Source organism: Halichoerus grypus, chromosome 15 (assembly GCF_964656455.1).
Source record: "Halichoerus grypus chromosome 15, mHalGry1.hap1.1, whole genome shotgun sequence".
Classification (NCBI taxonomy): Eukaryota; Metazoa; Chordata; class Mammalia; order Carnivora; family Phocidae; genus Halichoerus; species Halichoerus grypus.
Window position 1 is genome coordinate 29,831,856 of NC_135726.1, and position 27,170 is coordinate 29,859,025.

At 44.9% G+C, this 27,170-nt stretch overlaps 1 protein-coding gene and 1 long non-coding RNA gene across 10 annotated transcripts in view; one reads left to right on the forward strand and one right to left on the reverse strand.

The window, feature by feature from the left end:
* Nucleotides 1-27,170, reverse strand: part of CHD9 (chromodomain helicase DNA binding protein 9) — a 217,931-nt gene that overhangs the window by 164,797 nt on the left and 25,964 nt on the right. For 4 of the 9 annotated variants that reach the window (XM_078062747.1, XM_078062745.1, XM_078062746.1 and 1 more), the window contains exon 1: nt 2,669-2,994. The exons of 2 other annotated variants lie outside the window; for them this stretch is intronic. The gene's annotated coding sequence lies outside the window, so the exon portion shown is untranslated. 3 more of the 9 variants (XM_078062743.1, XM_078062748.1, XM_078062742.1) reach the window with 3 other exon arrangements.
* LOC118535073 (uncharacterized) lies at nt 9,924-16,190 on the forward strand. The gene is made up of 2 exons (XR_013444157.1): nt 9,924-10,960; nt 15,234-16,190. It is a non-coding gene; the product is annotated as an uncharacterized LOC118535073 (long non-coding RNA).

Consider the following 27,170-nt stretch of genomic DNA (forward strand, 5'->3'; position numbering starts at 1 on the left):
TAACACACATAACCCTTCAGAATATCTAAAATGTCACATGTACCAAAATTTTTAATTATTGAAACTTCAATAGATTTTACCTCTAAGTCTGTAATGCTTCTTCAGTTCCTACCTCCTAAATTTATACATTAAGCCCTTCCTTCAGTTCTATCTGGTTTCCATAGGTAAACTGCCAAGGTCTAGTTTAATGTCTTATAGAAGGCATTCAGTTACATTAGAAATGGGATTTGGAGTTAAAAGTCTCTAAAGATACTTCCAAGTTCAAAATTCTAGGATTTTATTAAATTTGTCATGAGCTTTTTTTTTTTTTAAACAACACTGCTTTCTTTATTCATACCTGCTCACTTAAGCTTATTCTTTTAAAAATGTTCTTTTAAGGTAAGACCAACTATACCTCTATTTGTTCCAAAACCTCTGCCTTTTCTTATACTTAAACCCAGGCATAATTTTTATATTTCAAAGAACAGATCTAATGGGCTCCTCAGAATTGGAGAACTGTAAAATTCAAGAAAACTTGGGTTCACAGAGGTTAAGAAATCTGACTATAGCTATACAGCTAGTAAAGTGACAAAGTCCTGATTCTCTCCAATCAGAACTCCTTCCAAGTCAAGAAGGCTTTACTAGTTACACCAGCACAATTTTTTTTCTCCCTAATGCTATTTCTTATGTCCTTAGGACATCACCTTCCCCTAGTTAATCAATCACAAGGTTTTTATTTTTTAACTCTACAACACCCACTCTCCTGAAACTGTTCAGAATGACAAACATAACTCTATCAAATCTGGGAGGCAACTACTTTTTTCCCCCAGAGCATTTCATGTTTATATTATATGACCTGTAGTTTATAGGAAACTCACCAAACTACTAATATGTTGTAGTACACTATAGCTACTTAATGTGAAGTGTCTAAGCAATGGAAGCAGAGACAAAGTCTTGGAAGATACAGAATACATGTTTAACTTGCTTAGAACAAGTATTTATCCAATATCTATCATACGGAAGGCTCTGTGCTATTAGCAAAAAGTCCCACTTAATTTCAAGTTCTGTAAATCTAACAGAAATGAAGAAACACTATGTTCATCCTTTTGCACTGAAACCCCCTCCCCCCAAAGCTAAAACGCGCGCGCGCGCGCGCGCGCACACACACACACACACACACACACTCCCTCCCTCCCTCCCTCCCTCCAAAATGTGGAATCCCCACCCCCGACCGGGTAAGTACCTTCTGTACATTTAAGTGTTTGCAGACCTAGCCGTTTTTTAAAAAAAGTACCTGTACAATCATGCACAGTTTAGGTAGAGTAACATTACACAAGGTAAGCCCTTTTTTCTGTTCAAGATCCTAGTCGGTTAGGTAGAACTGGAGTTTGAAATCAGAGAAAAGGAAAGGTGAAAAGTAGCATGCAAAACTGAGAAACTAAATTGTGATAGTGATTTTATTAATGAAAATAAACTTTATTTAATACGGGGCAATCCTTAGGTAGTTATGAGTATTTCATATAATGGAGAAAAGTCACAGTAGTGTCAAATCCCAGACTCCCAGGAAAGTAACTGTGTTAACACGTTAATATCACAATTTAAGAAATTTTTTGGTCTACTTTGTTCTGAAAAGTTTTATTTTTCTTAAAAAAAAAAAAAAGGCAAAACAGAACCAAAAAAGAAACAAACAGAAACCACTGTGAGCTGGCGACTGCGACGACAGGCCAGTAAGACACCCAGGCTTTCCGGGTCGTGCTTGGCTTTGGGATGGATGTCCGCGAAGACAGCCCTGGAACCACCCATCACGTCCCACACCCAGAGCCCAAGAAAGCGGCAGCAGCCGCGGGGTCCGGGCCCCGCTGCAGACGTGGAGAGGCCCTCGGGGCTGCCCCTCGGGGCGAAGGATCACAGGGAAGGCAGTGCGGTCGTAACCCGGTAGGCAAGGCCCGGGAAAGCGCCGGGGGCGTCCCAGGCTCGGGGACACCCAGCGCTCGCGCGGGACGCCCTGTCATGAGTCACGGAGGCGAGAAAGCAGGCGGGCGGGGGAAGAGGCTGCAGGATGGAGGGAAGCCCGACCCTCGGGAGGGAAGCGGGCAGACCCGGAGGCCCCGACCTCGCGCGGGGCGGGGAAGCGGAGCCCTGCCCACCCTGCCCTCACCTCCGCCCGACGCAACAGGCGCGGCGGCCAGGTCCCGACCCCAGGGTCTGCGGGCCGGAGGGGGGGTGGGGGGGCGGGGGCAGCAGCCCGCAGCCATGACAGGCGCGGGGCGGGCCGCGAGCGGGCTGGGCCGCACGTGCGGGCAGAGCCCCCTCCCCGGCCTCGCCGCGCGCCCCGCCGTCCCCGGGCGCGGGCCCCTCACCTCCGGCGGCGGCGGCGCGGCCCGGCCTGCCCCGACCCCCCCCGGCCGAGCGGCGGCGGCGGCGGCACGTACTCACCGCCGCTCGCTGGCTCTCAGGCTTCGCCATGACTGAGGCGCCCCCGCCGCCCCCCGCCTCGACCGAGACTGACACGCGCGGCTGTCCGGGCGGGGGCGGCCTCAGGCGACCACCAGGCTGACAGAACCCGCCCCCGCCTCTCCCCACCAGTTGAGCAGCGGCTGCTGCCCCGCGGTGCCCCCGGGCTTCCTCCCCACGCCTGGGGCGGCGGGTGGCAACGGCGGGCGGCGGCGGCGGCGGCGACGGCACTTACCGGCTGCGCGGCCAGGCCCCCCTGTCAGCGCGGGGCCGGGAGGGAGAGGAGGGAGGAGTGAAGGGGCACCGCCTCCCCCGCGCCGCCACGCACCCGCCTGATTGGCCCAGTTCACTCCCCCAGCGCGACCCCACCAGCCCCTGCGAGCGGCACTCCGGCAGCACCGGCGCGCCATTTGCATATTTGTGCCCGCGCCGCTGATTGGCCGGGGCTCGGAGGGGCGGCTGTGACCGCGGCCGCTCCAGCCGCCGCTCCTGCCGCGTCGGGCGACCCGGGAGGGAGGATCCCTCTCCCTGCTCCGCTTCCCTCGCGGCCCGGCCCGACCCGGGGCGGAGGGCGGCGGGAGGCGGGGTCGTCGCCCGGCTCCAACATGGCCCCGCCGCGCCGCCGACCCAATCGCCGGTGCGGTTACTCCTGGAGCCCCGGGCGGTCCCGGGGCGGGGAAGTGTTGGGGCCGGGCGCCCTCTGGCCGGAGCGCGGGGCAGTGCAGTGGCCCGGGCTCCCCTCGCCGCCCCGCCGCGGCCGCCACGTCAGGCCGCGCCCTCGCGACGGCCTCTCCCCTTCCCGCGGCCCCGCCGCCACGTCAGGCCCGGCAGGCACGCCCCGGCCGCGAGCTGACCAGTGGCGGGGTCGGCGCCGAGGTCACTCACGCTCTGGGCGTCTCTCCGCCAGCCCGGGGCCAACCGGGAGCTGAGAGGGTGTCCTGAACCTCCCTTTTCAAACGGCGTGGATTCGGACCCGCGTCCTCCTTACGCTCTGACACCGCCGTGACACGCGCCGGTGCTGTAAAATCGGGAGCAAGGACAGTGGCGCCGCGATGATGCAGCGATTCAGCCCAGGTGCGAAGCACCTGCCATGGAGAAGGCGCCAGGCTAAGGAGAGACCCAGCCCCAAGTCCTGATGTAGAGAGAGAGCGAGTGCGCACCTCAAGTGGTGGAGAGCTGGGGCCGACACCTAGTCTTCCCGACGTTCAGGCCCACGCTCTGATTTGCACAGCTATTAAGGGAAAGAAAGAACAAACGGGGGGGGGGGGCATTAGTCTAGGAGCAGGTGGCCTACTAGAAAACCACTGTCCAACGAAGGTGTGGGGACACCTGGCTTCCCTCTCGCTCTGTCACTAATTAACTGTGTGGCCTACATTAAATCGTAACATGTCCCAGGGCCTCGGTTTTCCCTTCTGTAAAATGAAGAGGCTGGACAAATTTTCTAAAAGCCTTCCAGCTCTAAAATTCTATGGGTCTCTTTCAGGCTCTGGGCTGGCTTTAATGCCTAATTAAAGCTTTAAAATCCATATGAGAATGAGAGATAGACAAAATAATGGGATGTCAGGACCTCACTCTGTCTACCTTATGTTTGTTGGAAACTGTTTAACACCGTTTCAGATCCACTGTGGGTGATATTTAGCATTCATTCACCTTACAGTGGACAGAAAACTCTTGAATTTCAGACTCCACAAAGAAGCACAGAGCAATGTCACTGGGCTTGTTTATGCCTGACCAGAAGGTAATGGCTGCGATATACAGAGTGCTAGTTTACCAGGTAATTTCATTCTTTATATTCCCCGTGCAGGCCCTCCAGCGTGGATCAACACAAGTCTATTTAGCTCAGATATTGAAGGGGCTGGGAGGGAACCCTGCTGAGAGAGAAGTTACAATTACAGCTTTGATTCCCCTCAAGGATACTTAATAACAACCACATACTAGGATAAGAATGCACAGAAACAGTTCACCCCTGAGCTCCCTACACCACTTCTTACTTGAATACTGCTTTCATTTGCAAATTCAACCTGTTGAACCGAATTTAAGGCCAGTAACATCTCATTTAGAGATGTTAGAGAATAAGACATTCCATATCTTGTCTAAAACTTTAGCTACTTTTTACAGAAATTTTCTCCCCAAGAAAACTCATGTTTTCTTGAATCTTTGAACATTACTTACACTTGGTGATTAAAGAGCATCATTATCATTATCAGCATTATTGTATTCTATTATGATCAATGAATGCCCTCAGAAGTATGTAGACCTATTTGTCCTTATGAAAAATGGCCTCTAGAAGGCTGTTATTATTTTAAACTTACATCCATCTTTTTCTATGTCTTATTCCTCACTACTGGACTGACATTTCTCTATTTTTCTACCTAACAACCTTCTTTCCTTTTTTCCCTCTTTCTTTCTTTCTTTCTTTCTTTCTTTCTTTCTTTCTTTCTTTCTTTCTTTCTTTCTTTCTTTTTCTTTCTCTTTCTTTCTTTTTCTTTCCTTCTTTCCCTTTCTTCCTTTTCTTTTCTTTTCTCTTTCTCTCTTTCTTTCTTTCTTTCTTTCCTTCCTTCCTTGATGCTTCTATTTTACTATGAATAGACACTGATAAACTTTTTAGTTTAGACTCTCGGGTTTTGAGTAATGATTTTCTGTGGGATTCTCTTGTGGGTTAAGTGTGTGAGTTTTTGTGACATCTATTTTGACTGTTCAACTTATTTCTTAAATCTCAGTGGTATTCTTGGTAACTGAGGTTTCTGAATATATGGACTCTGGGTGCAAAGGATGGCTCTAAGTCCCAGAATTAACAGGCTGGATCAGTCAATACTACCTTCTGCAATTTTTTTAATTAATTATTTTTTAAGGTTTTATTTATTTAAGTAATCTCTACACCCCATGTGGGGCTCGAACTCATGACCCTGAGATCAAGACTTGCATGCTCTTCTGACTGAGCCAGCCAGGTGCCCCTACCCTCTGCAATTTAAATGAACAAAAATCAATTATCATCAACAACATCAAAATATAGCAACCCTGGCCTACCATTTCTGCCAGGCAATGGAATGTCCAGAGGGCATGGTGGCAATGCTCTCCAGCTCCCTGTATCCCACTCTAGAGTAAAATTGGCTCCAGTCCTATCTAGTGCCTTTCAAACCAAAAAGGTCCTCTATTTGCAGACACAATGATTCAAGTCACCAGAAAGCCTGTGCTATGACAAAGACCGGTTCTTCACACTCTGAAGGAAACATTCCACAAGTCCAATAGGTACCATTTACTGAAATTTAGTTAGTCCTAGGCAGTGTTAAGGGCTTACGTTTATTATTTCATATTACCTTCACAACCATTCTATAAGGAAGGGATGATTTTCCCCACTGTTCAGATGAATAGGGTCCAAAATCTTGCCCTGCTTACACAATCATTGAGTGGCAGAGGTAGGATTCAAACTTAGAGCTGGCTGGTCCTAAAGCCTGGAACTCTTAAGCATTACACTATATCCTTCCCTTCAGCGGTAGTTTCCAATTGCATGTTTAGCAAGCAACCACTTGGTTATGAATTTGGCATCTTAGAAGGGGGAACTGCCCTACAGGCATTTTGGTTCAGGACACCAAAAAAGAAATACCCCAAAATGCATGTACATCAAATGATATTTCCTGGCAAGTTTGAGAAATATGAACCAGTGCTCTGGCACCTGTTCACTTTTGGGGGAAACTGATATACTCAAGATCCTAAAACTCACCTCAGACCTGTTAGAATGGCTATTATCAGACAAGAAATAAGTGTTGAGAGTAACAGAGAAAAGGGAACCCTTGTGTACTGCTGATGGAAATGTAAATTGGTGCAGCCACTGTAGAAAACAGTATGGAGGTTCCTCAAAAATTAAAAATAGAACTACCAAATGAGCCAGCAATTCCTCTTCTGGGTTTTTATCTGAAGAAAACAAAAGCCTTAGCTTAAAAGATATCTGCTCCCCTCCCACCCCCGTTCACTGCAGCATTATTTACGATAGCCAAGACATGGAAACAACCCAAGTGTCTACTTTTTTTTAAGTTTATTTACTTATTTAAGTAATCTCTACACCCAATGTGGGGCTTGAACTCACGACCCCGAGATCAAGAGTCGAACGCTCGCTCTTCTGACTGAGCCAGCCAAATGCTCCTACCTAAGTGTCTATTAATGGAGAAATAGATAAAGGCAATGTGGTATGTATACACAATGGGATATTATTCAACCATAAAAAGGAATGAAATCTTGCCACTGCAACAACATGCATGGACCTTGAGGGTATTATGCTAAGTGAAGTAAGTCAGACAGAGAAAGACAAATACCACATGATCTCACTTATATGTGAAATCTAAAAAACCAAAAGCCCCACCAAGCTCATAGATACAGAAAACAGACTAGTGGGTGCCAGAGGATGGGGTAGTGGGTGGGAAAAATGTGTGAAGGGGGTCAAAATATACAAACTTCCGGGGTGCCTGGGTAGTGCAGTGGGTTGAGCAGCCAACTCTTGGTTTCGGCTCAGGTCGTGATCTCAGGGTTGTGAGATCAAGCCCTGTGCTGGGCTCTGCGCTCAACACAGAGTCTGCTTGGGGTTCTCTCTCCCTCTCCCTCTCCCCCTCCCACTCGTGCTCTCTCTCTCTCTCAAATAAATAAATTTTTTTTTTTTAAAAAGATACAAACTTCCAGTTATAGAATAAGCCACAGGGATGTAATGTATAGCATGGTGACTATAGTTAATAATACTATATTGCATATTTGAAAATTGCTAAGAGAATAAATCTTAAAAGTTCTCATCCCAAGAGGAAAAGAGTTTGTAATTATGTATGGTGATGGATGTTAATTAGGCTTTCTGTGGTGATCATTTCCCAATGTATACAAATACTGAATCATTATGTTATGTACCTGAAACCAATATATGTCAATTATACCTCAATAATTTTTTCAAAGGCCTAAAACTGCAAAACTAAGCATTAGACCTATCTAAGTGAGACCTGCTGAAGTGATGCCCACAGAATAGTCAAAACATCCTTGAAAAAAAAAAGGCTGAAATGAATATAACACTGTATGTTAACTACACCGGATTAAAAAAAAAAAAATCCTTTGGAGCACCTGGCTGGCTCAGTCCATACAGCATGTGACTCTTGATCTCAGGGTTGTGAGTTCAAGCCCTACACTGGGGAGAGAGGTTACTTAAAAAACAAAAAATAAAAACAATAAAAAAATTTTTTTAAATCCTTCAAAAAAAAAAGGACTCATGCTTCCTGATTTCAAAACTTACTACAATGCTACAGTAATCCAGACACGGTGGAACTGGCATAAGAATAGACATATAGATCAATGGAATAGAACTGAGAGTCCAGAAATAAACTTTTACATTTATGGTCAATTTATTTTCAACAAGAGTGCTAAGACATAAATCGAGAAAGACTACTGGATATACAAATGCTAGAGAATGAAGCTGGATCCCTACCTTATAACATACAGAAAAAATAAATCAAAAGGGATCATGGACCTAAATGTTAAGAGGTAAAACTATAAAACTCTAAGAAGAAAACATAGGAGTAAATCTTCAGGGCCTTGGGTTAGGCAATGGTTTTTTGTTTTGTTTTGTTTTGTTTTGTTTTTTTAAGATTTTATTTATTTATTTGAGAGAGAGAATGAGAGACAGCACAAGAGGGAAGAGGGTCAGAGGGAGAAGCAGACCCCCCGCTGAGCAGGGAGCCCGATGCGGGACTCGATCCCGGGACTCCAGGATCATGACCTGAGCCGAAGGCAGTCGCTTAACCAACTGAGCCACCCAGGCGCCCTAGGCAATGGTTTTGTACACAGTACATGGTACCACAACATAAGCAACAAAAGGAAATATAAATTGGGCTTCATTAAAATTAATGCTTTAATTTTAGAAGCATTAGGTGCTTTAGAAGCACCAAAGAAAAAATTGATATATTGAACATCAACATAGAAAAACTTCTGTGATTCAAAGGACACCATTAAGAAATGACACCCACGGAATGAGAAAATATTTGCAAATCATACAACTGATAAGGGTCCAGTATCCAGAATGTATGAAGACTTCTTACAACTCAACAATAAAAAGACAAATAACCCAACGTAAAAATAGGCAGAGTATTTTTAAATACTTTGAATATACATTTCTCCAGTGAAGATACACAAATAGCCAATATGCACAAGATGCACAACATTATTTATTAGAAAAATGCAACTCAAAACCACAATGAGATACTACTTCACATCCATTCGGACAGCTCTAATAAGAAAGGCAGACAATAACAAGTGTTGATCAGAATGTGGAAAAGTTGGAACCCTCATACATTGCTAGTAGAAATGTGAAATGGTGCAGCCATTTTGGAAAATAGTTCTTCGAAAAGTTACACAGTTATTAGATGACCCAGCAACCCCTCAAAATGAGAACACGTTCACACAAAAACTTGCACACAAATGTTCATGGCGGCATTATTCATCATAGCCCCCAGATGGAAACAAACCAAATGTCCATCAACTGATGGATGCATATACAAAAATTGTTTATCCATACACTGGAATATTATTCAGCCATAAAGGAAGTTAGGTCCTGATACATGCTACAACATAGCTAAACCCCGAAAACATGCAGGGTGATCAAAGCCAAATACAAAAGACTACATGTTGTAGGATTCCATTTATGTAAAATGTCCAGAATAAGCAAGTCTACAGAGACAGAAAGTAGATTAGTGGTTGCCGAGGGCTGGGTTGGGGGGAAGAGGATGAAGAATGGAGAGTGATTGCTAATAGTACTTTTGGGGGGTGATGAAAATATTTTAAAATTAGTTTGCGGTGATGGCTGCACATCAACACTAAAGTGTGAATTCTATGGTAAGAGAATACAATCTCAATAAAGCTGTTCAAAAAAGTGATGCCTAGCCAGCAACTTCCAACTTTGTTATAGTATTATATACATTAAACCCATATATATGGGCTGTGTGTGTATATATTCATTTACACATGCATATGAACACATGTTGAGACAAAAAGAACAGATATATATATATTTTTAAAAGATTTTATTTATTTATTTGACAGAGACAGAGAGCACAAGCAGGGGGAGCAGGAGTGGGAGAAGCAGGCTCCCCGCTGAGCAGAGAGCCCGATGCGGGGGCTCAATCCCAGGACTCCAGGATTATGACCTGAGCCTAAGGCAGACGCTTAACCGACTGAGCCACCCAGGTGCCCCAGGAACAGATATATTTTAATTACTTAAGCAGCGAATAATTTTTTTAAGTCTGAAGATTTCTGATAGTGGTACTGTTATTTCTCATATTGCGCTTGCCAGTTTTGTGACTTTGGTATAATTTACATGCATTTAAATACTTACACCATATATGTGTACAAGGCTGGGTGCAGTGTCAGTTATGGAAGGGATGACTATTCCCATATAAATAATAAACTCTTAATAATAAATGTGTCATATAATAAATATGAAAAAATGTGTGTATAGAATATCTTCTCGCTCATCTTTATTGACATTCACGTACAGGTTGAGGCACTAAAGAAAATGTTCTCTCACAGACCAATGATAAGTACTTCTAAACGTTATGGTATGCTTTTTTAACCTTTCACACATTTTATGTCGATTTAAATTTAAAATTTTATTTAAATGTTTTATGCCCCATTATAGAATATAACATAATTGCCATCTTTCTGCAATAACGAATAGTAGCTTGAAGAGCTCAGACACCTTTCCAGTCCAGGAAAAGAATTTGAAAGGAACTTTAGTTGGTTCAGCAGGGAGCGAAAACTAACTTCATATTATCCTCTGGGACTTGTGAAATCTCCTTAATTCAGTGAAGAACAGAGGTTCTTTTTAGGACAGGAGTGAAGGACATCACTAGAAAGCTCTTTAACCTTCTTTTTCAGGCTCTTGTTCAAGCAAATAGAAAAGATGGCTAGGTAAGCTTTCAGCTGTAGCTCAAAGCACCTCCAAGATCATTTGAAAGGGTGTTTAGCACTGTTTTCAGATCTGGAGGCTGCTACTAATAACAATATCCAAAGGATATGCTTTTCAGACTCCCACTCTTAGGCTTGTTTAATCAGGGACGGATCTTAGAGCCTCTAAGTTTGATCTAGTTTATCTCCTGCATTTAGCCAGGAATATACTTCAAAGCACAATCATGCCTGATGGTTCAAATCTTCCATGGTTCTGCTTTTACAAACAGTTGCTTCTCCTAATCTTAAAAGGTCTTCAGGAAAAAAGAGGTTTTGCTGTTTTCCATGATAAGACATCCTTGCTCATCTTTGAGCATCTCCTTCCCTCTCTTTGTGAGTCTGCTTCTCTTTGGGTAAGGCAAGCGCTCCTGGAGAAGTTACTTCTAAATCAAGTTTGGAGGGATCAAAGGCATGCAGTGCAGCTGCTACTTGAAAAATGAGTTCATTCAACAAATATTCAAAGAGTATCCGTGAAGTGTCAGGTCCAGTGCTGGGTGCTGGGAAGACAATGAACAAGACAGACGCGGTCCTCTGGCCTCCTGGCCAATCATTTTGTGATGTAAGTACCCACTAATTAATTATTTTTATTAACTTTGGTAATACTTAACCTTCATTTACAGGTACTGTAATTGTTGTGCTTAAGAAACCATGTCGATCTCTACCATATAACTGAAGAACTGATGGAAACCGGAGACATGAAGATGTCTAATCAACTGGCTTGTTTTATAGGCATTAGGGGCATCTTATTTCAAGAAGAAACCCATCCTGATGCAATTTAAATCCATCTTGTCTTGTTTAAGCTTTAAAAAAGAGAAAACTGTACCAGGTTTCCTCTGAATATTTCTTGACTTGTTTTTCTCCATCTGTATTCAGTCACCATCTTTCCATGATCCCATTGGCTGTGTTTCATGCTCCTACTTATGGCATGGGAAGAGCTTATAAAACTCTTACTGTTAGAAATAAAAGAAATCCTTTAACAATTGCCATAGTCTTTTTTTTTAATTATTAATAATTGGGTAAGTTTTGGGGCACCTGGGTGGCTCAGATGGTTAAGCATCTGCCTTCGGCTCAGGTCATGATCTCTGGGTCCTGGGATCAAGTCCCACATCGGGCTCCCTGCTTAGCTGGGAGCCTGCTTCTCCCTCTCCCTCTGTCTGCTGCTCCCCCTGCTTGTGTGTTCTCTCTCTCTCTCAAATGAATAAATAAAATTAAAAAAAAAATAATTGGGTAAGCTTTTCCTTGCCTCATGAGAATTTAAGAAGGGCTATCTTTCCCATTAAGATAGCCTTTTAAAGCACTCCTATTTTATCAAAGCATCATTATGATCTCTTATGCAAAACATTTGGAAATTATTGAAATTCTTGGACGTTTTGGTTGAGGATATATATTAATCATAGTTGTTTTCTTTGCATTGAACCCCATGGTTTGTTTTATAGAGGATGAGTAACAACATGGCAACCAGGAAAATTAATTCCAGGTTATATGATTGAAAAGACAATTTAAATTTAATAGCAGAGAGACCTCAGAAAGTTTTGCTAAAAATAAGTGTTGGGGTTCCTGGCTGGCTCAGTCGGTGAAACATGCGACTCTTGATCTTGGGGTCGTGAGTTTGAGCCCCACGATGGGCGTAGAGATTACTAAAATAAATAAATAAATAAGCTTTAAAAATAAATTGGTGTAGTTCTTTTCTCTGGTTGCCATTAGGTGTTAAGAAGTTAGTGAGCTTGCACAATTTAAGTAGAAGTCTTATGTGAAAATGAGGAAGGGAGCTGGGTCTGTGTTTCTTAAAACAAGAAAGTCATACAAATATCTAGGTCTCCTACAGGCACATAGTTGATTTCCCCAGCCTTACATATATCTGACAAACATTCTGCCTTCCAGAAAATTTGGTTGGGTAGAGACCCCCAAAATACTGTGTCAGAGAACCGAATGCGTTCTGAAATGAGGCAAGTTCTGCACACTGACAGGCTGCATTCAGTTGATGGTTAGCAACAAGATAAAAGACTAAAGAATTAGGCCAAATCCTCTGGATATCAAATGTATAATTGAATTTTTCCCTTTTCATAGCTTATCTCAGTGTCATGTAGGACGGCCGAATTTTTTCTCATAGTCAGCAATTTTTGGTTAATACCGCGGAGCCCTCTTTGTCCAGTACACAGTACCCTGGCTCCCGAAGGATACTTCTCTTTGTGTTTCCTTGGCAGAGTGTGTCCTATTTGGCAAGAACATACTGAGTGATCTGTGTGAACTATACGAAATGTCAGGCTGGCTCACTATCTGCCACTCATCTAAACGAAAGTGACTGCAGTCTTTTCTGTTCTTCAAACACACCACCCTCCTTGTCTCGGGACCTTTTCACCTTCTATTCCCTCTGCCTTATCACTGGCTCCCCTTAGGTCTTGCAAAAATGGCTTCTCAGAGAGGCTTTCCTTGACCCCCTAGTCACAGTGGGCTTCCTTCTTAATACTTATCACGGTCCTGTTTGCCTGTTTATTGTCTCCGCCCACTAGAAAGCAAGCATCTGTTGGTAGAGACAGGCTATCTTGTTCCTGGAAGTATTCTCAGCACCTAGAACACAGGAGCTCAGTAAATGTGTATTTTATCCTGAACGAACTGTTCACCTAACATACCTGTAATGTGCTGGCAGAATAAATTGCTGTCACTGGGGATTATCCCGCCTGGGTTTGAACAAGACACTGGAAGCCTCTATCAGAGATTCTCAAACCTTACTGCATATTAGAATCACCTGGGAGGAGCACTTGCGTAGCTCAGTCGGTTAAGCATCTGCCTTCGGCTCAGGTCATGATCCCAGGGTCCTAGGATCGAGCCCCGCATCGGGCTCCCTGCTCGGTGGGAAGCCTGCTTCTCCCTCTCCCCCTGCTTGTGTTCCCTCTCTCGCTGTGTCTCTGTCAAATAAATAAATAAAATCTTAAAAAAAAAAAAGAAAGCCATACACAAACCCTTCACTTAGCTGTAGAAGTCAGAGGCAATCAATCAGTCAAGTATTTGGGCTGCAAAGCAAACAAAAAACAATGCTCCCAGAAGAGGGAAGTATCCAAATTCCATTCTCTTCTCTGGAGGAGACAGGTAGTAGTGGGCTCAGAAACACTTGCCCATATTTTTCCTAATGGCGAACTCTAAACTTTAAGACCTTACTTATAATTGAGACCTCTACTTTTTTTTTTTAATGGAAAAACAATGGTTATTGATGTTTTTCTCAAACAATGCAATTAATAGGCTTTTTTTCTTTATTTTTCAAAATCACCATCAGAGATGTTAACATAAACTAGGTCGATGCTGAAAGTCAATTGGTTTCCCCTCCAGTTAGAAAAGCCAAATGACTATAATAAAACAGAGAGGACACACGATTAGAAGTGGAAATATCTGAGTTACAGTCCAGGCTCTTCCACTGGCCAAGTGAATGAATGATCAGCGATTTTTCTTGCCTATGAAATGAGAATCGAGAATCATAACACCTCTGCTGTCTGTTTCCATTGTTGTTTTTTCATAAACATTCCCTAAAAATGTTACAGTATGCAAACGAAAAGTACTGGTCTTCTGTCTTGTAGGTGAGCTTTTAAGAAAAAAAAAAAAAATTCCAGTGGTTACAGTAATCAGAAACACTGATCTAGGTTATACTATGTGCCCAACAAAGTGCCTAACAAAAACAGAACAAAACAAAAAACCTGTCCACAATCAATGCTTGCCTTGTGCCACATTCTTGGCATATACCCGCTACTAGGGAAGCTGAATCCATTAGACCAGAACGGTAGGTAGATCAACAAACAGGGAAAGCAATCTCCTTTGCAGCAGGGGAAACTCGGCTCAGCCAAGTGCAGAAATAACACTGAAAAATCCACTTACTCATCCCCAACAGTCTATTTCCATCCCCAGATCTAAAGTTCTTTCATTTCCCAAGGATGATGTCCAGACTGTGGAAGGGACTATTTAAATTCAGAGACCCTCCTATCAGTAAAGATCAGGGCAACAAACTTGAATAGCTCTGAGTTCAACAAGCTTCCACTCAAGGTTTTCAGTAGATGAGAGGCTCTGGGAAGTTGATAATTGACAGCAGTTTTGCTGTTGATCCTAGGACAGCTTAAAACACCCAGAAGTCCTGCCTCCTAACTTCTCAAGGCTAGAAATAACCTTAGAGAGATTATCTGGTTGAGAATTTGCTGGGACAGGTATGGGTTAAAAACTTGTGTGATCCAGGTAAGTCTTTAACCTCACCTCGCCTTAGTTTCCTTATTCGTCAGTAAAACAGACATAAAAACAGCTCCTTCGCAGGATTAATAATCTGAGGCTTAGCGGTGATATCCATAAAGTCAGCACCTATTAGGTTATTAATAAATTATAGCTAGTTTTTAAAAGTCAGTTGAGTGATTTTCAAACTTGTGAAACGTTGATATATTTATCAAATCATGTGAACCACGCAGTTTTTCAGTAGCTAATGGGACTATATTGTATGTGATCAAGATAATATCACAAAAAGAACACATCTGTTCACCAAAACAAAGAAAGAAAATCCCCCCAAACGAGCTATTGAGCTGGATAATGTGTCAGAATCTCCCGTCTAATATTTGTTGGCTACTTGTTGATTTGATTTATGCCTGAAGTTGAGCCAATAGCAGCAACTATAACCAGACAAGCAGTGGTAGGCTAATGGAGGAGAGACCTATCGTTCAGATGAGCCGCAGGCCTCACAGTTCACAAACCTCTACTAATAACGCTTTATACTAGAGCTGATAAACTAATTCAGTGATTTTGAAACTTTTTTGAAAGCAGGAAAACTCTTCAAGGAGTTTAATTTTTTTTTTAATTTTTGGCAGAATCTCAAGATGTAAAACACAGAAAAAGCAGAAGCCCCGAAGAGAAAACAGAACAAAGGCTGAGCTGTATTTCTGCAAGCCCTGAGATCCTTCCACACTTCCCCACCCCTCACAGGCATCTCTGAAGTCTTCGTAGGCTTGGAGGGACACATTTTGAAAACACTTAAATCCAGCCCCTCATTCTGCAGATAAAGAAATTAAGCCATGAGAGGCTGAGACCTACCCAAGGTTGCAGTGAGTCTGTGAGAGAATCAACAGTAGGACCGAGCGAGGCCTGTGGCTTCTCAGCTCAGCATTTTCTCCCTCCACCAGGACTACTCAGATGTGATTAGTTTATCCACAATAACCCACTGGTTAAATAGATGAGGGAGAACCTTGAGATAAAGGGGTCACCTTGGCAGAGGTCAACTCCCTAAAAAATTTACCTTCTCAAACTGTCAGGTTGATCAGTTGTCCCTCCTTTGCCCACCTTTCCTACCATGTTCCACTATGTACCAAAATTATCTGTTTATAGTAGAGATCAATAAATTGGCCTGCACAGTGTATCCCACTACCTTGAATTAGTTGCCAACATTTAAAAATCAGAAGGTCTTGTCTAAAAATTTGGATTTCCACCTTCCATTGAGACTGAGAAATTCTAGTAACACTGAGCTCTCAAACTCAGTTGGTCACAACCCCAGGAGCTAAGTACAGGCATGCACTCTCCCATTTGTCATACTCCCCACTGGTCCCCACCTGCTTGTGGCCACTGCTGTCTGTTCCCTACAGGTACTGGAGTTTGTGACCCACGGTCTAAAGCTTATGTCTAAAGAAGCATTTTTGAGAACTGAACTTATAGGAACAATGGTAAAACGAGGATACAGCCATAGGGGACAATCTAATTTCAAAAAATGAGGTGGATGTCATCATAAATGATGCTGCTTTCCTGCACCGATTAAAGAGAAAACTTTCACAGTTTCCTGACTCATTTATTTTCTGAGGGCTGTTAAATTAACCATAGACTAATAGAGTTACCAGTCCCAGAACCGCTTTCCCGTGTGTCCCTAGTCACATCACTATCTATGGCACAACTCCAAATAACCCAAGCCCCTCAGGAGCTGCATTATTAAACCCCACATCAGTCTGTTCCTGCATCCCAGGGCACCTCACTCAGCACTATGGTGAGAAGGACCTGGCTGAGGGCCCCAGGACCATTCCCGGGACTGGGGGCCGTGTGGCCCCGGTAGGAGACAGGAGAGGGGTTCAGTCCTGCTCTCCAGCAGTGGCAATCCAGGCTCTCCCAGCAGGTTCCTACTTCCTCCCCGCACTTGCCCAAATCTGTTATCTCCACACACACCTCCTCTGGCCCAATTACCTTGCTCTCCTCCCTCCTTAGTATTTACAAAGGTATCAGATAAACCAATTCACCCAAAGCTTTCCAAAGTTGATAACTGTATATTTTTACTTTAGCCTTTTAACCTAGAAGTGTGTGTGACCAATAATAGAATTCTAGGGATCGTGATTAGTAGGTGGAAGGAACGATTGGAGATTCAAAAGGCCTTCCCCTCAAATTAGTGCCATAGGGTTTATTTACTTGACCCCAAGAGCCACCTTTGTATCATTCCCCTCCTCCAGGACTTTGTTCAAACAGTACTTTCTCGGTGAGGCTTTCCCTAACCACCTTAAATTAAAATTGTGACCCTCCTCCCTCCACCCCACACTCCCTGCTTCATTCTTCTCCATATCACTTAGCATAAGATGATACACTCACTATCTATGTTTTACTTACTTTTTCCTCTTCCTTCACTAGAACATAAGCTCCATGGGGTAAGGATTTCTGTTTGTCCCTTACATCTTCAGTGCCACAGCAGTGCCTGGTCCATAGCAGATGCTCACTAAAGGTTTGTTAAATAAATGAACTTGTCAGGCCCAAGCCCCAGGGTGACAATTACTTCAACAGTCAACAGATACAAAGTAGGGGCACCTGGGTGGCTCAGTTGTTAAGCGTCTGCCTTCGGCTCAGGTCATGACCCCAGGGTCCTAGGATCTAGCCCCACATCGGGCTCCCTGCTCAGCGGGAAGCCTGCTTCTCCCTCTGCTGCTCCCCCTGCTTATGCCCACGTGTGCTCTCTCTCTCCCTCTCTGATAAATAAAATCTTTAATAAACACACACACACACAAAGTAACACTTCTTGATGACAAGAGTGGCTTAATATTTAAAAGCTGGAAGGGACCTCAAAAGTTTTGATGCTGTCTTTCCTTTATGTACACATATTTTGGAATGAACATATACATTTCCTTTCTTAAATATTTTCAGAGATGAGGGGCGTCCTGGGATCGAGCCCCGCATCGGGCTCCCTGCTCCGCGGGAAGCCTGCTTCTCCCTCTCCCACTCCCCCTGCTTGTGTTCCCTCTCTCGCTGTGTCTCTCTCTGTCAAATAAATAAATAAAATCTTTAAAAAAAAATATTTTCAGAGATGAAATATATTCTTTAAAAAAAAAAAATCTAGAATAGATGTAGGGTAGCCCATCTGGGAAGCAGGACGCTGAATGAGATGATTTTTTTTTTTTTTCAAAATGCTACAGTATAACCACACCGTAGGTAAGGTGTGGGGTGTGGGGTGTGGTGGTGGTGTGTGTGCGTGTGCTTGTGTGTGTGTGTGTGTGTGTGTGTGTAGTGTAGCAGTTACATCTTTAGATTATGAGCCTTTGTTCTTTTCTTCTGAGCTAACAGTGATGGAGTTCAGTTCTCTATCTGAAATGTGTCCTAGTAAATATACGTAATAAGACCTAATTTGAAAACGAAGCAGAGGATGCTCCTGGCTACTTAACTCTGCAGCGCTGCCTTCCAGCTGTGCTTTGGGAAAGAGCTGTTTATTACGGGCTTTTTTGTTGGTATTTATTCCTTTTTACTCTGCTTCTTTAAATTCCTCAACCAGGGGGCGCCTGGTGGCTCAGTTGGTTAGGCGACTGCCTTCGGCTCAGGTCATGATCCTGGAGTCCTGGGATGAGTCCCGCATCGGGCTCCCTGCTCAGCGGGGAGCCTGCTTCTCCCTCTGACCCTCCCCCCCTCATGTACTCTCTCTCTCTCAAATAAATAAATAAATAAATAAATAAATAAATAAATAAATAAATAAAATAAATTCCTCAACCAGCACGCTTGGGAAACTTTGATTTATTTCCCAAATACAAACATTATGAAACCTGAACTTTTGGTTCAAGGGTTCTAACCTGGCACCAAGGTCAGCAGGCAGATTGACTGATGGATCCCAGACCAGCTTAGATTCAGGCTGGCAAAGTGTCTCCGCTCTGGGTACTGAACTAACAGGCCCATGTGCTGAGCGGAAGGGGGCTCAGAGCAGTGAGAAACAGACCACTTCAGCAGTCAAAGCTTAGATTTTGGAAAAATTCTCTTGGCAGAACCCTGGAAGGAGGGGCAGCCCCTTGAAGACTCATATCTAACAAGGAAGGTATTTCCTCTGTGTGGGCTTTAGCAAGAGTGGATGTACAATGAAGTGGTATATAATGGAGGGAAGCTTTAGTGAGAAGGGAAGAACATGGAGTAAGTTAAGAATCAACAGATCTGGGGCGCCTGGGTGGCTCAGTCTGTTGAGCGCTGCCTTCAGCTCAGGTCATGATCCCAGGGTCCTGGGATCGAGCCCCGTGTCAGGCTCCCTTCTCAGTGGGGAGCCTGCTTCTCCCTCTCCCTCTGCCACTCCCTCTGCTTGTGCTCTCTCGCTCTAATAAATAAATAAAATCTTAAAAAAAAAGTCAACAGATTTGTGTTTCTTTCCTGACTCTACCTCAACACTTAGCATATGACCTTTTTTTTTTTTAAAGATTTCATTTATTTATTAGAGAGACACAGAGAGAGACAGAAAGAGAGTGAACACAGAGGAGAGTAAGAGGGAGAAGCAGGCTCCCCATTGAGCAGGGAGCCCGACATGGAGCTCGATCCCAGGACCCTGAGATCATGGCCCGAGCCGAAGGCAGACGCTTAACTGACTGAGCCATTCAGGCGTCCCATCATATGACCTTAATTTTTGAAGTCTGAGTAGCTTCCTTTATAAAATGGAATCATGATCACTGCCTCACCTACTTTCCTGGGTAGTGGTGAGGACCAAAACACAAAAGGGGATACAAAGTATTTTTAAAACCACAAGGCACTAGAGAGGGGTGTTAGGTTAATAAATATGAGACAAAATATCTTTTGCTGATCATGATGAAGTTGTCAGAGGGGGCAAATGTGATCTTGAGGGCCAGACATAATCAGAATGTTCTAGTCCTAACCCTTCATCTGCTGTGTGACATAGGGCAAGCCCCAGGACCTCTCTGAGCCTTAGCTTTTACATTGCAAGATAGGGTGAATGCTGCCTACTTAATGAGGAGGCTCTGAGAATTAAGCGGAGCAACCTGTCTGCAATACTGAGCACACAGAGACCTCACAAGCGTGAGCTCCCTTCCCACGTACCCTGGGTAATGAATCATGGTCTCAATCAAAGGACTCTCCATTCGCTGATTTACTTCATTCATCCAACTCTCTGTCATCTGCTCAATTTTTCTGGAAGTCTAAAACCGTTCTAAAAAGTAAAGTCTATTGATTTTGTTATTTATTGAGCACAGACAGCATAGTGATTGGGAAAGGGGGACTCTGGGGCCAGACTGCTTGATTCTGAATCACAGCTCTGCCACTTTCTAGCTGGATGACCTGGGAAAAGGCTTGTAACAGCTCTGTACTTCAGTTTTCCCATCTAGAAGCACAATGTAAATTTGTGCTATTAATATAAAACCATAATTATTAGACATTGTACTCATAGGAATACAGTGGTGGACAAGGCAGTGCTTCAGTGAGGTACTCTGCAATCACCTACCATTATCTTCAATGGTAGGCCCGAAGAGGTTAAGTTAACTCCAAGGCCACTACCACTGGTTAGTGAAGAAGACTCGGGGAAGACTAGTCAGGACTAGTGAGAATTCCAGAATGCAAGCCATTTCTCCACCACCCCATGCTGTGCAACCAGATTCAAGCCTGGAAATGGAAGAGTCCTGGATGTACCAGAGGAGATTCTGGAAGCTAGAACTGGTCCCATAAGTCTGCACATTCCTGACCTCCACGCTCTTTCTACATCCCATCCCTCACGTGCTGTTCTTGCCCGGCTGCATATGGATCTTCCTGCACAACTGCAGATTTGGAGTTCACGGTTCATTTCTTTTGTGCTTATGAATCCTAAGCATGAACAAGGATTGGGTCTCTCGGAGACCTACTGTAAAGGGGCAGATCCGGGTTTGGGGGGTGGTGGTGGGCTGAAGAGTATACAATACTGGGGGCTCTCTTTAGGAAAGGAATACATGAATTCAATATGAGGGACCAGGCCTTGGAAGGGACACATGTAAGTGAAGCGTCCTGAAGTTCAAGCATAATTAGCTTCCTGGTAAATCCAGCTCTGCTCCTATAGTCACTGAACTTCCTTCCTCCCTTCCTCCAGTCCTTCCCTCCTTCAACCCCTCATCCCTTCCATCCAGCTCACTAGCCCCTACTCTGATGTCTAGCCTCCACTGTGCACCAGGCAGTAACTTCATAAGTTGACATTCTGATTTAAAAACAGGACTTTGCTCCACTCTGTGGGTTTTTATCCAAGTCATGATACATGCATAGCTTTTCTTGATCTAAAAGAAGAAAACGATGTACAACTGATCTGTGGGTGATGGGCAAACACACTACATGGGGCCGTTAGACCTGGTAGACCCTACTGGAGCCAGGGGCTACGGTTTTCTATTTACATTTGTAAACAGAGGCAGCCTCTTCTATGTTTGGGACGTCCAACAAATAAAATCATCCTCTCAGATGGGGAGTGGGGAGGGGCTTAACAATCTAGAGACAAGAATATCACATAGCTATGAATAATTCTGTATAATTGATATAATATTTTTACACACATCACCTGATCTAATGCTCACACTATCTGATCTAATGCAGTTTTATTTATACATCCATTAAGACAGATTGGGGACTGAGGCCTAGAGTGACTTGCCGAGGTCACAGAGCTACTTACTGGGAAAGTCAGACTTTAAAGAATGACTCCAAGTTCAGCGCCCTTTCTAATTCGACAGGAACTGCGATCTTCAGTTAATACAGCTTTGTACACGCTCGATGCCCAAGGATGAGGCTTAATGTTTGATTCTGAACACTTCCCTTTTAATGCCTTTCCTACAACTCCCCCCGCCCCGGTACCCCCCACATCCAGAGGACACAAAGACTGCCCAGGCAACCACGGCACAAAGAACCCATAGACAAAGTCAGTAGAGGCCATTTTGTGGATAATCTGGGGACAAGAACGTGTTCCCTGTTGGGGGGGAACGTTTCCTCGGTGGGGATGATCTGGATGAGTCATCAAGGTTTATGCTACCATTTGCATGGTTTCTCCCCTCTCCCCTTCCCCGTGGGCAGCAACGTCACCCAGCCCTGGAGGGGGACTACATCTGTCCCTCCCTGCTGGTCCCCAGCAGCCTGTGCAGTCAGGGCCTGGCCCAGAGCCACGGAGCCCAGAGCAGGAGGGGAGGAAGCGTGTCTCCCAGTAGCTGTCAGCTTTCCCAGCTAACTCTCGCCATCCCATCCGCCCCCGCCCTGCACACACAGCCTCCAGCCTCTCAACTTTCCATTTTCAGGCCTGTCTGGTGTTGTTCTGGTTCTTGGAGTGGGACACCCCCAGCCCCCTGACCAGGGTGCCTCGTCTGCAGCCTGGGGCTGCCCTCAGCGACACTCGGGCACCAGGCCTGCTGGCCTGGCAAGGCCCTCTCTCGGGACAATTAGAATCGGCTGTAATGGAGAGTTTGCAATATAGGTCAAGGTGCTCTCAGAAGGGCCCAGGGGAGGATCACCTGACTGGGAGATGGGTGACTCAGCGGGAAGGGGAGGGATAGGAGCCGGAATCTCCTGGCCCGCGGGGCCTGCAGGAGGAGGTCAAGTTGTCTCTGGCTGGCTGCCTGTCAGGTCTGGCTGCCTGTCAGGGGCAGAGGAAGAAGCTGCTGGAGACAGAAGGAGGGGTAAATGACCTCCGGTGACCTATCTAAGGTGGCATCGAAATCCCGGCCAGAGTGGCCTGTTACCCTCCGTGCAGCTGACGTCACTCCCAGGTCAAACTGCCTCTGTGGCTCGTAAAGACCTAATTAGCTGCCTCTCCTGCCAAAGAGGGAAATCAAATGAGCAGAATGCTCATCACTCCAGACTCCGTCGACCCAGCAGCCCCCCCACCCCCACCCCCCGAAAGAAACCAAAGCCACCAGCATCTCCTGCAAAGGCAGCCATCCTTCGGAGAGGCGATTTGGGGTTTCCCCCCAATTAATTTTGAATATGAGACTCACTAGCCCATTTTTACATCCCCACGCGGCCGGGGCCTCCTCCGTGGCGGTTTAGTTGCTGGAACAGCAGCTGCTCTGTCTGAGCCTCACTTCCTCCGGCTCCAGCTGCAGGTTCTTCCAGGCCAAGCGGGGAGTTTCCTCCTCCTCGGGCTTTCAGCCTGGCTGGCCGGCCACCCTCGCCTCCCACCCCCCAGCTGCTCACCGCCCTCTGTGGGTAGCGCTTCTGGGACTCCCTGGTTCCATGAGTCAGAGCCAGGCTGGAGACAGACAGCAGGCTTCCTTGACTAAATCAGCCTCCTGCCCTGCATGCCACAGAGGGAAGCTATAATTACCCGTTTGGCCCGGCTCTGGGAACTGAGCCACAGACGCTGGACCAGGAGGGATGGTTCTCGACTCCTGCATTTATCTGGTGCACCCCAGTCCGGAAAGAGGAATAACAGCCAGGGGGGCAGGCCTGTTACACATCTGTCAGACGCTCTGCGTGCACGTAATGAGGTGCGCTGGACCTGGACGCCAATGGACACAGCTAGAAAAATCGCTATGTTCAAGCTGCCAGGAATTTTTTGTTTTGTTTTGAAGAGCCTCCTGCCTCATTGCCAAACAGCCTCATTTGAGGCGGGCTGCTCATGGTGGATGTTGGTTTTTAAGAGATAAAGGAAAAGGCGATGCAACATTGTTTTGGATCTTCGGGACTGTTTTATCCTTCAGGTGTACGGGCACAAAATCTCAGGCCTCCCAGGCCGACAGAAATGTTTGAAACCTGAAACCTGAAAAAATAATTGGCTCCAAAATGAAAAATAAAACCACAAAATAGCACTGGTTCACTCACTCATTCATTCATTCACTCACTCATTCATTCATTCCCAGAAGCATACATTTATTCCGTTCATTCAACAAATATTTGTTGAGCTGCTTCTTTGTGCCAGGCACAATCTTAGGCACTAGGGATACATAAGTACTAAACCCAGGAAAGATACAGACAGAACTAAGTGGACAAATATACCTGCCCCGTGCATCAATAGTACGACACAATAATAAGTAAATGATATGGTATGTTAGAGAAATAAGTGTGATTGATGAGAGAAAAAAAATAGAACAATGATTTTAGGGGAATTGTTGGTAAAGGAGGAATTCATAACATCTCATGACCTTTGAGAACAATTTATACGTTAGATCGCTCATGCAGCAAGAGTTCTCTGCCTGCGAAATGATTGCCGAGATATTTTAGCCAGTCATAAATTAAATGAGTTACATGTGACTAGAGTAAAATTATAAAAATCCTTAAGCTTTGTTTATAAGCAAATTGTGGGTACATTTTAAATATATTTGACAGGAGATAAAAAGCGCTACAGCATCTGACCCTCTCCTGGTTATGGGCCGGTAAAGGCATCATTCAGGTATTTATAGGACCCCTCTAATAGAATAGGCAAGGGCTCGGGTGTTAAATGCCAAGGTTCGGATCCTGGCTCCATCATTGACTACTTGGGTGATTCTGGGAAAGATACTTAATATCAGTCCCTCATCTTTCATAGGGGAGTAATATAGAATCTACCTTCTAGGGTTTTTTGAACAATGAAATGAGATAATAAAAGTAAAGAAAGGTATTTGTTAGCATAGCACCTGGCACTTAGTAAGCACTCAGTAAATGTTATCTATTATTTTTGTTGTTGTTCTGATGGTGATAACAATGATAATGATGAGATACCAGGCCCTGTATTGGCTACTGGGGGCCCAGAGTTGCACAAGACAAGACAATGACATGATCCCAATTGGGAGAGGCTTTGCAAGCAAACTGTGCTTCATTAAATCCTCCAGGCTCCCTTGTGGGGTGATCCCCACCTCACTGCTGATCATTCTAAACCATACTTGGATAGCCAATAAAAATGAACAGACCACAATGAGATACCATTTAATAACCTTTCAGTTGGAAACAATTACAAAGTCTGATAATGCCAAGTGTTGGAGAGGATATGGATCAATAGGATCTTTATATATTTGTTGGTGGTGGGATTGTAAATTGTTACATTCACATGGTTTTCCAGGAGGCATGTGCAAGAATGTTCAAAGTAGTGGAAGGCTGGTAACAACTCACACGTTCAGTGACAGGAGAATAAATACATATGGAACATTATAGAGATGCTTATAATAGTGAAGGCAAATGGACCATAGCTCAGTGACACAGTATGGATGAATTTTAGCAACATAATATTATGAGAAAAAAATATTGTGGTCTTCTGAAGACTGTTACAGCAGAATATTCTCTTAAGTAAGGTAAAAACATGAAATCTAAACAATATGACCTTTAGAAAAATATAATAAAGAAGATGATTTAGAAAAGCAAAGGAATGGTAAACTCAAGATTCAGGATGGAAGGGGGGGCACCTGGGTGGCTCAGGTGGTTAAGCATCCGACTCTTGGTTTTGGCTCAGGGTCCTGGGATGGAGCCCCACATCAGGTTCCATGCTCAGCAGAGGGTCTGCTTGGGATTCTCTCTCTCCCTCTTCCTCTGCCCCTCCCCCTGCTCTGTCTCTCTCGCTCTCAAATCAATCAATAAATCTTTAAAAAAAAAGATTCAGGATGGGGTGAGGGAGGCAAAGTGATGGAAAGGTTAGGAACACACAGGAAGAACTGGGTGGTGGGTTCACAGGTGTTTACCATATTATAATCAAATAAGTAAACATAGATAAATAATAAATAACCCTGTGCAAGGTCTAACTGAAGATGAAACAATGTCATTTATCAAAGATCATGAATAATCCTGTATGCTTAGATTCAATAAGAAAGAAAACAGAAATCTACTCTTGGGATAGGTACAGAGGTACCTAGGAGGGTGTAGGCAGGTCAAGAGAGAGTGCAGGTAAAGGACTCTAAAGAAGTGTTTCCATAAGGATTAGGCAGAGGTGACCTTGGAGGTGGGGACCCCTTCATCAGTCACGTGTTGCTGTGCAGGTTCAGTACTATCACCTGAGGTCAGAGGGTAGGCATGAGCTGTCATTGGGATGGGGTCAGGGAAATGCCCTGGCTGAGCCCTATTCAGGTCCTGGGTCTCTCCACGCAATGGCTGGCCCTCAGTGCCCTCTCCCTGGGATCTTTGCTAGGCCTATCCCTGCCACTCTCCTCAAGACCGACTTCTGGTTCCTATGCATGGTGTTCTCAAACAGCCTGACGGGGGGTGGAGGAGATGATGGGTATGTGTAGAGAACCCTGTTATAACTAGGAGTCCCAGGTGCCACCCCAAGAAGATGCAGTTTGGTCCCTGAGCCCACAGTCCTAGCCATCCTTTCTCCTGCTGGGTGAGGACCCCATGGGGAAGTGCTCTCAGACCTCTGAGCTGCCAGCTGACATGGCCAGGCCCCACAGGCTACAGGCTGGAGCAGGTGCTTTTCCTTTCCTTTTTTTTTTTTTTTTAAGATTTTATTTATTTATTCATCCATTTAGAGAGAGAGTGAGCGAGGGGAGGGGCAGAGGAAGAGAGAGAATTTCAAGCAGACTCCCCACAGAGCCTGACTCGGGGCTCGATCCCACAACCCTGAGAGCATGACCTGAGCCGAAACCAAGAGTCAGACGCTTAAGTGACTGAGCCACCCAAGCGCCCCAGCAAGTGCTTTTTCATTGAAAAAATCTCCTCCAGGCCTCCGAGACTGGCACCAGGCCGAGGAATATTTGGTTGGGCCCGGCTGATTGATTCACTTTATGGACAGAACTAACTGGGACTCGCAAAGGCACACAAGTCCCACCTCTTTTCTGTGCTCCTGCTGGTGGGGTCAGGCTTTCCGAGCTCCGGGGACTGCTTACGTGCCCCCTTCCTCCTGCACCCCAGAATAATGATCAGTGCCATTGCGAGAGAGCACAGAAACTGGAGTCAGAAAGACCCCAGATCAGGTCGTAGCTGGCCAGTTTCTAGCTGTCCTATTAGCTTAATACTCTGAACCTGGTTTTCTATTTGTACAACAGGGACACTCATATTGCCTTTGCCTGACTTAAAGACATTAGTGAGGAGCACATGACATAATAGGAGACAAACTGCTTATCTAACACAAAGGTACAATACATTTGTGCTAGAATATGAGCCCACTGAGGTCAGGAAGCATGTTTGACTCATTTACTGCTATCCTCCCAGGATCAAGAACAGTGCCAGCACATAGTAGGTGCTCCATAAAAACACTTCTTGAATGAATGGAGTATTACAGATCAGAATAAAAATCATGATGATCATGACAATTACTAATATTAATTGCATCTCTGACCATGTCCTGGACAAAAGGTTGATGGCTTTATGTGGATAATTCCATTTAAACTTCACAACCCAATGAGGGAGGCACCAGTGTGATTCCCATTCTGCAGGTGGGTTACTGTGATTCGGGGAAGTTAGTGATTCTCCCAAGGCCACAGTGGGATAGGTCATTATCCAAGTGAAATCAGTGGGTTCAGAGAGGCTCACCACCCAAAAGATAGAGCTCAGGAGGCCTTAGTGCCTGAGAGGCCACCATGAGGATCACTGGATTTTGACACCTTTTTCACGCTCAGGACTCCGAACAGTCAAGTGCAGATGCCTCTGGAAAGCAGTTAAACCTGAATTTCTAATCAGGGAATCATCTG